The sequence below is a fragment of the Gossypium raimondii genome, chromosome 1 (genome assembly GCF_025698545.1).
Source record: "Gossypium raimondii isolate GPD5lz chromosome 1, ASM2569854v1, whole genome shotgun sequence".
In the NCBI taxonomy this organism is placed as follows: domain Eukaryota; kingdom Viridiplantae; phylum Streptophyta; class Magnoliopsida; order Malvales; family Malvaceae; genus Gossypium; species Gossypium raimondii.
Genome location: NC_068565.1, coordinates 23,541,777 through 23,554,087, shown reverse-complemented (window position 1 = coordinate 23,554,087; position 12,311 = coordinate 23,541,777). Strand labels below are relative to the sequence as shown.

The 12,311-nt window shown below is 36.4% G+C and overlaps 1 non-coding gene across 1 annotated transcript; it reads left to right on the top strand.

Moving 5' to 3' along the window:
- The first annotated feature begins 554 nt into the window (after positions 1-554).
- On the top strand, positions 555-661 carry LOC128032954 (small nucleolar RNA R71). Its single transcript, XR_008189297.1, has one exon. It is a non-coding gene; the product is annotated as a small nucleolar RNA R71 (small nucleolar RNA).
- Positions 662-12,311: the final 11,650 nt, after the last annotated feature.

Below are 12,311 nucleotides of genomic sequence, written 5' to 3'. Positions count from 1 at the left end.
GACATTTTGCCTCGGCATAGGTTGATTATAACCAAGTGGTGCACTGATGGCATTCTGTCTTGTAGCATTATTAAAATTCTACCATACCATGATTATTCCAACCAAAGTTTGGATGTTGCTTCCAGCCTAGATTATAGGTTTTGAAATAGGGATTATTTTTCCAATTGAAATTACCCATGTAGCACACAGATGCTGGATTTGATGGGCATTCATCAAACACATGGTCTTCACCACAATAAACACATTCTAGCTTGACTAATTTAATCTCCTGAACTGTAGTGGGCTTCCTCATTGTTTTGATCATATTAGCTGAAGAAGATACCTGGGCTGTTAGCGAAGTGATTACATCTAGCTCCATGGCACCAGCAGCTCTTTTGCCCGTTGCAACTCTTATGGTAGGATATTGATAATCATTGTTGGCAATCTTCTCCAGAATTGCATATGCTTTATTATAAGATTTATCCAACAAAGTACCGTTGGCAGAAGCATGAACTACCATCCTCGTATGTGCATTCAGCCCATTATAGAATATCTCTATTTGAGTCTAGTGTTGAAATCCATGCATTGGACATTTCCGAATTAAATCTTGAAAACGTTCCCAAGCTTCATATAATGTTTCATCCTCCGATTTCTGAAAACATGTGATGTCATTTCTAAGCTTGGCATTCATATTTGGGGGATTATACTGTAGCAAAACTCTTTGGCAAAGATCACTCCATGATGTCACTATTCCTAACGACAAAGCATTCAATCACGCTCTTGCATGATCCTTCAAAGAATATGGAAACAATTTAAGCCATAGAGCGTCTTTAGGAAACACCCTATAGTCTAAACGAGTCATAAACCTCTAGAAAAATTCGTAAATGCAGTCTTGGATCTTCAGTAAGTAATCCACTAAACTCTCTTACTGTTTGTAACATCTGAAACATGACCAGTTTTAGCTCAAAATGCTAAGCTTGAATGGGCGGTTTTACTATTCTTGGATTTAAATCCTCTACAATTGGAACAACATGCTCTTGAATTGGTCTGTCACAATCATCTATGACACAATGAACAGGAGGATTAATATCCTAACCATTGAAATTATCATCTTAACCAGGTATCACCCTACGAGTAAGAGGATTAGCATCCTGACCATTTGGATTATCATTGAGACTAAGATCATTCCCATTCCTAGCCATTTTCGCAGTTCTTTCCGCCTTCATCGTAAAGTTCTCTTGATATCTGGGTCAAAAGGATACTCTTTGTTAGCAGGAATGCCTCTTCTCATGCACTAATGGAAAACCTATAGAAATTAAATATAACTAAGATAAATTAATTAATTGAATTAAGTAAAATAACCAAACCAAATTACACCAAATTGCTTATCCCCGGCAACGGCGCCAAAAACTAGTTACGTGTGAATATGATATGTGAATTGTACAAATATACACGACGGATAAAGTAATAAAGTGATAAGTGAGATCGTCTCCACATGGATCGAATTGGGTATACAAATGATCAAGTTATTATAACAAAGATAGATTAATGTTATAGAAAAATAATGATAAGAATGCAGTGGTACACAAAAATGAATATTAATGTGAACAAAATGTGTAACTAGTGAATAATTGAAAATGTTATGGCAATGCAAGAGTAAATATGCAATGGAAATGACGAAAATGATTATATGAATAATATGGAACTGAACAAATAACCAACTAAGGATGCGATGGAAAAAATACTACGACAAGGGATAAGGGATATACGATGTTGATATGGAAGGTTGGAATTACTAAGAATCTACCCTTATTGTCAAAAATGCCTCAAGAAAATCATAATCAATCTACTGATCAGAAGAATTCTAAAGCGATCTACTTCTTTCGAGTGAAAAAACCTCAAGCTACCTTACCTGTGTCTATAGGCCTTTACTACGGTACCTTGCACTATTTCCTTATGTATGAATGCTACTTTATGTCTAGAGTCTACTACAAGTATCTGTCAAGTACTTACTCATATCATTGAATTTTGGTCCAACTAATCAAACCTTTTCAGAATTAAATAAGTTTATGGGCATACTGCACATTCGTCTATGTCTAGGGATTGCATGCATACAATTTAGAAGTACAAACAATTGAATGAAACAGTAAATTAATTTAGATCTATGCTTCAACCATTAAAGAAAATAAAGATTTCATCATGTAATCTTAAGCCTAAGAGATTTAGCTCATGGGTTGGTCAATAAAATTCAAAACCAAAATATCATTCAACATCATTTTCATCAAATCAATTCATGGAGAAATAGTTAAGAAATAATAGAATAATGATGGGAAGACAGCTTTCGTGTGTCCAGTTCACACTCAAGCAGCACAGTGTACTATAGTGGTAGAGAGGGACTACCTCTATCTTCTTTTTTCTGTCTCTACTTAACTGCTACTCTCTAGTTTCACCTATGGATCTCCACCTTTGTTTGTCGTTAAAGGTTTCCACCTTTGGTTATTTATAAGCTTTTTCCCTAGGGTAAATCCAACAACCCAATATATCTTCTCTTTTTTTCAGATTTTCTATTTGGTTTAAAATCCCTTTTTTAGGGTAGGTGGTTATTAGCCCATGATCTCATTATCTTTTTTTTTTGTATTTTTTAGGCAGATTTTCTTTTACAGGTAGAGTTGGGCTAAAGCTGTTATGCATTGAGTGTTGACTCCATCTTCCTAGAATTGCCAAGACATTCGTGTTGGCAAACTGTCCAACCTTTTGCCACGACAAACCTTCATTCCTTTATTTCTTTCTCCACATCCTGCACCTGCCAATTACTACCAAACAAATCCTTCCCACAAACAACTAAAAGTAACATATAATAACATTTATGCATAGACCAATCTTCTTAATGTAATGCAATGAAAATTACGAATGGAATGTCTTTAAAGGCAACTAAATTTACTTAAGTACTAGCAATTAGCTAGGTATAAAGGCATGAAGTATAACTATTTTCAAGAGTTATCAGTTCTCCCCACAGAGGTTAGCATGACCGTCACTAATCCATTAGGCCAGAGTACTATAGTAAGTAAAGTGGTAAAGGACTATTCGTTGACTTGTGCCGGGCATGTATTCTTGGAAGATTTAATGTTGTTAAGTTTCCATGAGTTTGATGTCGTATTGGTGTTGGACTGGATAACAAGACATAATGTAGTAGTCTAGTGCAAGTCTAGAGGGTTATAGTTAGTATCCGCTAATGGCAATAAGGTGTTCGTCTCAGGAATAAAGTGGGACATCAGAAATAGTTTAGTCTTCAAAGTCTCAGTTTAGAAAGTTATTACTAATAGTCGAAATGTGTACTTAGCATATATCTTGGACTCTAAGATGGTGGGGGAAGACTTTGGGCAAGTACCAGTCGTGAATTAATTTCCAAATGTCTTTCCAGAGGAACTTCCAAGGATTCTGCCAAACAGAGACGTGGAGACCTCTCTTGATGTAACACTAGGGACTGCTCCCATATCAAGTGCGTCGTATAGAATGCCTCTAGTAGAGCTAAAGGTGTTTAAAGCTCAGTTGTAAGAACTGTTAGATAAAGGGTTAATTAGACCAAGTGTATCGCCTTGAGGTGCACCAATACTATTTGTCAAAAAGAAGGATTGGACCTTTCGATTGTGTATTGGTTATAGGCAGCTAAACAAGCTTTGTCGATCACGGTTTGGGTAACAAGTTAATTTTCAATGGTGACAGAATAGTGATTTGGGACCACAATTTTCCAACGCGTCGACTCATAAATATAATTTTTAGAATTTTTATGGGGTCACTAAAGTTGTATTAAAATTTGGTTCAGAAATATTAATGTTTAGATAGCTAATTTAAGATAAAGGACTAAATTATAAAAAGTTCAAAATATGCTAATTATAGTATTTAAGTTATGAAACAGCTTAATTAATAAAGGAGGAATGACTTAAGTAGCAAATATACCCTAGTTATTATAGTGGGGTGGCAGCATAGTTGAAATTGATAATAAAAAAATTTATGTGTTAAATGGAAAATTTGTAAACTAAACTCAATTAAAACAAAATTAATTAAAAAAGAAAACAAATTCACTTTCATTTTCTTCTTCTAATGGCCGAAAGCCATAGCTAGGGTGAGGAACAAGCTTTGGTTTGTTTAAATTCTTGCATGTATGTCCATTTTGATTTCGTTTCTTGTAATTTTTATATTATTGAGATCGTTTCAATTACATCTAGTTAGCCCGTACCTTCATTTTTGAATCTGTTAAAAATTTTAGAAGTTGCCATTGATAAATCTTGAATATTTTTTATGAATATCATGTATTTAGAGCTTTGATTTTGTTATTTGATGAATACCATGTATTAGGGTTTGATAGTGAATTTAATGTTCATTAGGGACTTTTAAGGACCTAGTATATTTGGATGGAATATTGACTTGAGAAAAATGGTTGATTTGATGAATTTCGGGTTAAGGGACTAAATTGCAAAAATTGTAAAAGTTTAGGGAATTATGTAAATTCAAAAATTAAAAGGGTATAAATTGTAAAATGGATTGAAATGTGAAAAGTAAGCTGATAATTGATAAATTTTACATTTTAGATCAAGATCCAGTTGATACTCATGGAAAAGGAAAATAGTAGAATAGTCCTTGAACTTTTGCAACTACTACAATTTAGTCCAAATAAGTTTGTACAGTTTAAAATTTAACATCTACATGAATTGTTGAATAGTACAACATGGTAAAAAGATATATTCAATTGTTGATAGTGAATGGTTATTTGAGAAATGTTATTGAATTTGATGTTTGGATTTGATTGAATACGGGATAAAGTACAGTCGAGATATGGTGTGTTATGGGGGATTGGAGTGGAGATGATTATGGAGTGATGTATATATATGTTTCTAAAGTAAACAGGGGTTCAGCATTTGTTGAAAACTCTCATGTTATACTCTCTGTTTGGTGTATTTCAGTTGGACTAGCTCTTATGAGCATTGGTGTGTTTCGGAAGGATTAGCTCTTATGAGCATTTGGTGTGTTTTTGTTGGATTGACGACATACTATTATCTTGGTAAGGTAATTTTTTAATGATTTTGGTGGATGAAAAGATATATTTGAGTATTGAATTGAACGTTTGTAATTCATTGGTTGAGATCGTAGATGACAAGGAATTTTGATGGTTGAATTATTATTGTTTGAATTGTTGTCCTTACTTTGGTAAGATTTATCATTTTAATACGTCAAATTTACTAAGCTGCATTGAGCTTACTTGTGTTATTTAATGTTCTTGTAGATACTCAGAAGTTTGGACAATTGGATCGGCACTCAAGTCACACTATCCAACATAATTCAATAGTTTTTGGAACGTTCATTTCAGATTATATGGCATGTAATAGGCTTTTATGTTGTTATTACTAATGTTTTAGGATAAGTAAAATGTTAAGTATGATATTATGTGTAAATTGTCAACTTAAATGATACATGTGAATGAGGTATGGTTTCAATGCAAATATGAATGATATGTGTTAATGGTATGTTGTGATTGAGGTACCTATGATAGGTACATTGGTTTTAGATTGGATGAATTGATAAGTTATGTTTGATGTTTTATTTTGATGTATAATTATATATACTTGTGGTATCAATGAGGATACATTGTTTAGACACTTAGGATGTTGATTTGGCATGTTGTTGGCTAGTTTAATGTCACTTTGAATAGGTCTTTTGGTTGTTAAACGGTTTTCTTAGAACCCAAGTAAGCTTGTAATGGTAAACTTGTTGTTTAAGGTTCATTTTGGGTCCACACGGCCTGAGACACAGGCATGCGACATGACCGTGTGTTTGGCGACACGGTCGTGTGTCCCTTGTAGGTTTTATTGTATGAAAGTCAGGTAGCACACGACCTAGCAAATGAGGATGCGAAGCTATTTTGAAAGTTACATGGACTAGCACACGGCTTGGCAAATGGGCGTGTAGGGCTTTTATGAGAGTTACACAACCTGACACATGAATGTGTGACATGAGCGTGTAACCTTACTCAAAGAGTTACACAGGTGAGGACACGGGTTGGGACATGGTCGTGCGTCAATATTTCGAAGGTTACACGGCTTGAGACATGGGCGTGTGTCTCAGCCATGTAACCCCTACATTCAAAATTTTTAACTTTTTTTAAACTTTCAAATGTTTACAATTTGGTCCCAAATTGTTTCTAAGGTGTTTTTAAGGGCGTTACAGTTTCCACCTAGCAACATCAAATTGCAGTACACAGAAACACCATTTCCCAAATCCTAACTTCAACTAACTCGTCGATAATTTCCCCTTCATAGTCTGCCATTATAAACATGAAAATCATGCATTGCAATACAGACTATGTCACTATATACTCACCCAAGGTACACCAAGTAAACAAACATCGAGAAGTATTCACAAATAAACAAAAATATTGCTTACTACATTCATAATAAACTTTCTAGTCACATTACGTAACAGACAATGAGGTGTTTTGGTCTAGAAGCACAGCACCTTGGTTTACCCAAAAGGTAGAGCACAAAAATTCACATTGCTTCCTTATCTTTGACAGGTTAGTTTGTCCCTATGCCAAAGCCTTCTTTGTCCTGGCAGCTAAGCATGACAACCATTTATCGATTAATCTAGTAGTGGTAAGTCATTAGAAACCTAGAATCTTTAATTCTACAAAAGCTTTGAGAGTCTTTACTTTACTTCATCCTTTAATCCAAGAAGAGAACAGAGAGATAGGAAGCTTACCATTTTCCCCAATTTCTCTAGTCCTAGACTTTAATCCATACAACAACTATGACATGTAGAGCTTCCTTCAGCTACATCCTCTCCTTCGAAATGACTAAAAATAATGATGCCTCAGAAAGAAAAATTGGTAAAGAAAATTGAGAAAATTCTTTCTCCACGCACACTCATATATATACTCCTTTGGCACGATTTTCCCTAACCAATACAATCATTCATCCTTAATCATTTTGTCTCCCACTATGGAACCCATCCTAATTAAAATAGAATTGAAATAACAAAATCACCATTTACCATTAAAAATATTTGAATTTCCCAGTGGAGCCCGAAATTTCACTAGTCCTTTCAATTTAATCTTAACTTTCCATGGTTTTGGGTCAATAAAGATAACCGAGTGTTACAGTTTCAGTTTTAAGAGCCAATCGATAACATTTCGGGATGCCACCCAATCTCCCTTGAATTCCTATTTCAATCCACCCATTCCTCCAATATGCCAAATTTTCTTATCTCTATCTACTTAGTCAAGGAAGTTCCCTCCATAATCCACATAAAATAATAAAAAAAGCTTTACACACATAACAGTGCACTTATTTCTATGACATATAGTACGCCACATATCAATATGATAGTGCTCACCACATCTTGCATGCTAAGAGCAAACTTGCAAGCATTCGTATTTTCCACAATCTAATGCATAGTTACTTTACTCATTCATCGTAATCACACATAATTATGAACTTGAGATTGAAGTCACAGAAAGTATACGAACAAGACATTCAGCAGAACAACAAACACCCAAGGGCGTGTAGAATCTCACTTAAACTTCTACATCCTCGACAGCTTAGCTTTTCCAAATGTCGGAGTCTCCTTTATCCTGGTAGCTAAGCATGAAAATCATATTACAAATTAAACTGAAATTATTCATACTTTAGAAACAAGTATCTAGTAATATGAAGAATCTTTTCAAAGTTTTTCCAAAAATCATTAACTCCCTTCTCTTTCCTCATATCCGTGAAGGCAAAAAGGTTAAGAATTTTACCAATTTTGATATTCTCAACTGTTAGACATCAAAATCTGGTTCCAACTCATCAGTGCTGTCTCTTAAACCCTTTCATCATCTAGGCAGACTTATGAAAAACGAAGAAGATGAAGGAGAAAGGAAAATAATTCCCTTGTAGAAAAAAACTTCTCACATATATATATATATAGCTTCTAAACATGGTCTTCCAGTCTCTTTTAGCCAATCACCGACAATAATTTTGTCTGTCACTATGGAACCAACCCAGAATCGAAACCTAATTATTTGCTCAACAGTCACAAATTTATCCCAAATTCTTGGTAGAGCATGCCAACTTACTATGCGTTCAATCAAGTCCCAAAATTTCTTTACATTAACATCCTTAAAGGAATATGGGTGTGACAACTCCCTAATAGCACTAGAAAGAACATAGGTTTTCCTCTTTACTTATTGGTTAAAATGTTCCCATTTAGTTATCCTTAGCATATATTATAGCATTTTCTATTTAGTAAATTGCATTTTATAACTTAGTGAATCCTAGCCTATTTTATCCTTAATTTTACTATCTTTTTGCATTAATGTCGCTGCATGAGTTAATTCCAGATTACGTCCAAAATTGTCGCCGCACTTGAGAGTTGTCCAGATAAGAGCTAAACATGCGTAAGCTATCTAGTCTGGTATAACTAATCTGTACGTACAAGGATAGATTAATTCTAAGGAAAGGACACCTGTACTATTGGAGGAGGACATAAAAAGGTTGGCGTGAGAAGAAAAATAGGGAGAGAAGAGCTTTTTTCTTGACCATCATCTTCTTCATTCCACCTAAATGCTTGCGGCTATAGTAGCTTAAGCCTCTCACAGATGAGCCAACGTGAAAACTGATGCAGATTAGCTTCTGACGATGAGAGCTAAGTGTGAGATAAGAGGGAATAGAGAGATTTAGTCGAGTTTTCTAGGAATAGTATTCTCCACTCAATTCTTTCTTATTTCTTTCTAAATGTTGTGATTACTCTTTGTTTTTTGTTTGTATGGAAGTACACATGAATTCTTGGTTAAATGTTACCTTATTCAGTCCTCCTTTTATTGTTTAATCTTGGGGTTTGAATGTTTCTTAACACGGAAGTGTTACTGCAGACATTGACACTGGAAAGTGTAGTGACAGTTATAGCCAACAAGCATTACACGGAAGTTGCGTGAGGATTAGAGAAATTTAGTCCACTTGTTTTGAATAGTGTCATATTGCCATCATCGGAAGGTACGGTTAATATGCATGTTTAAGTCTTAGATTAAATAGAGGAATGACGCTTGGTATGATATACATTGAAATTTATTGCCTCGGCAATCACCTATCCTTTTATACCCTGTGAGCACTTAGTATTCTACTGAAGATTCATGTTAAGGATCCCAGTTTATCATTATCATATTTTATTTTATTATTTTCAAGTTATTTCTCTGACAACTATCCTTACAATTTATCTCATTTCTATCTAGTTATTGCATTGACCTTAATAGACAAAAGACAACCATCCCTGTGGGATTGATATTCGACAGACTCACATCTGTCTACTATGCTTGCATCGATAGTGTACGCTTGCACATTATTGCTGTGACGTCAAACAACCGATCACTCCCAAACCCTAAAAGAAAATTTCATCCTTGAAATTTACTCTCGCACTTAATCTTAGAGCCAGACTCCGAGTATTTCACTTCCCTTGATAATCCTCTTCATATCCTAGAGGTGGATGCCTTTATTCATTCTGAATGCCTTGGGGTTGACTTATAATTTAAAGATTCATTCTAATATTCTTTCGCTTAAACAACGGGTTTGATAATGTCCATATAAGGTGGTTAGCTGTATAAGGGTAACCTTATGTCTATCCTGGCAGATCCTTGTCCTATACCTTGAACCAAGCATCTGCTCAACCTGATGTTGGTGAATGGCTTCTGTTTGATGAATACTACTTCGCAGGCACACAATAAATGACTATTTAAGGTGAACATTCCTGCATTTTTGGTTGTTGAGGGGTTTAAGTGAAACCCTTTCCGTCTCTAATAGATGTCAAATACGGATTTGAGAATTTGAATCATGTATTTCAAATTAAATCTTAAACTTCCTTTGGATGCTTGGTTATTTAAATCGAGGCGCAAGGAAAAGAGGCACTTCATCTAAAACCACTTTCCAACTTCTTGTCGACCAATTTTTCTTCCGAATCCCTAATTTCTCTCCATCTTCTTTCTCCAAATTCCTTGTCTGGTTCTTGCATCATTTCTTCCTTCAACCACTTCTCTACATTTTCCAGGTAACTCATTGAATCTTCCCTCTTATCTTTTCATTTTTCTCCAAATGGTTAGTGTTAAACACAATCATCTCAAGGGTAGAAGTAACCGCAGTGGTTGTAGTAGGAGTCGAAGGGGCACTACAGAGGGTGACGGGGCCAAGTCCGATAACCATGAGATAAACACCCTAGTAAAGACCCTAAGTATCCAGGGGTCAAAGGGGTCTAACTATCTAAATCTGCTTATGAATTCAACTTGGTACAAGGCGAGTTTCGACTGAGTGAAAACTCCAACGACATTATTCTTCCCATTATTTGTTCGAAGCTAGTTTTCATCTACCACTTCATCCTCTCTTCCGTGTCGTTCCCAATGAGTATAAAATCACGCCGGTACAACTCATCAACTTGTCTTGGTGGACTTTAATTGCTTACTTTATCAATTGCAACTTGAAGAATAAGCCACCCATCCTTGGTGTTTTCTAGTTGATTTATTAATTGACTTCTCGATGAACTAATTCCGGGACGGCACATTTTAGTACTCTCCAAGGTTGTGAGCCCATAGTCAGGAACTAGACCTCTAATCTTTATCTTAATAGAAGTAAATACATTTAGGTGATGAGCAAGTTAAGGAATGGGTTTAGGTTCCAAACACAATGCTTCATTCCTCCCAAGTTTGTCTGCACTCACAAACAACCACTGGATAACGAGCTGGCAGAGGAATAGTTTAATCATTTTAAATCAAGTCGCTCATTGGTGTTGGAAAAGCTCATCAATATCAAACATGTTTTCCATTTTTTTCTGGAGAATCTGAGCCCGAATAGCTACATGCCCACAAACATTGTTGCTGGTGTTATTCCTTAAGGAGTAAATTTCGTGAAAAAGGTGTGGCCTTACAATGCAACTGACGATTGTGTAGCAGTGTTAGTTGGGAGGAAGGATGAAGCCCTACACTTCTCCTACCCCATCTACAGGCAGCGAGTGGGCTGAGAGTCTACCCCACCAATAATGGTTACTGGTGAGTTCTTTATTAGACGTTAGGTTCCTTGTATGGCTAACCCTAACTCTTCTGTTACTGGTTCAGTCCAATTTTTCACTCCAAAAAAAAATCAAGTAGCATGGACGTGGATGCATTGAGGTAGACCCGAGGGCACAGCCAGGGAGTAGTAGCTACAAAAGGCTCAGGGTTGAAATGGGACTCTCAAAATACTGCGGAGATAAGTCATAGTAGGCTGGTTCACCGTAAACGATGTAAGAGACAAATCAGTTCTGTAAAAGAGATTACTCCATATGTCCTCTCTTCTTACCTTGAGGCTTAGACGAAGCTTATCACTCTAATTGACGTAGCTACCCTAGCTTAGAGTCCACTTGAGGAGCCAATACCACTTACTTCCCCTTCTACATTAATGCCCACCCCTGCTGGCACAAGGTAGATTCCCCCTTCTTCTGGTACGACATTGAATTTATTCCCATGGTGGTACCTCTTTGCTACGAGTCAGCATCCCTTCTCTTTAACTGAAATTAGCTGACGATGGGGAAGGGGCTTTCCTCAGGAACTAAAATAATATACTCTCCCCTCCTCTACAGAAGTTCACAAACCATCTCTCCTGGAATTGATGGACTCCTACCATATCATTAAAGAGGAATGTGGTTTGCTAGGTTGGGCCTTCTGTGAGCAATGTTGTGGAAGTGAAGCTAGACGGGCTCAGTTGGAGGCGACCCTAGCTTCTTGAGATAAAGAACTGGACCAACTCCACTAGGTACAGGAGGATTCAACCCGCAAAATTTAAGAGTTTGTTGAGCCTTTCTCCAATTGGGAATCTAAGTACAATTCTCTAAAGATGGAATCTGAAGATAGGGTGCGCCAACTGGAGAGCCAAATCATGTCCTTGGAAGAACGTAGCTTGGCGAACATTGAAAGGGTTCAGAAGGAGAACAACTAATCCCTGGAGTAATACAAGTTAGAAACCACGATTGGGATTGTAAACTATATTCCCAAACTAAGGTCCAACCACAACCTGCATGCCTAATTTTTGGTGGACCCTTTTGACGTGAGTCAAGTGAAATTCAGCTACCTGTGCCAGTTCACTAACTCTGATCTGGGCTTTGATGTGATGAATCCCTCTAGGGATAAATGGAAAGAATTCCAAAAGAGGTGGAGGGAATCTAATAACCTCATCTACCCTCTAAAACCTAAGCCAACCACTCATGCGCCTATTGAGGAAGCCAATGATGAGGGAGAGGTAGACACAGCGGAGATGACTAATCCTTCGACTGGGGACATTGCTTGG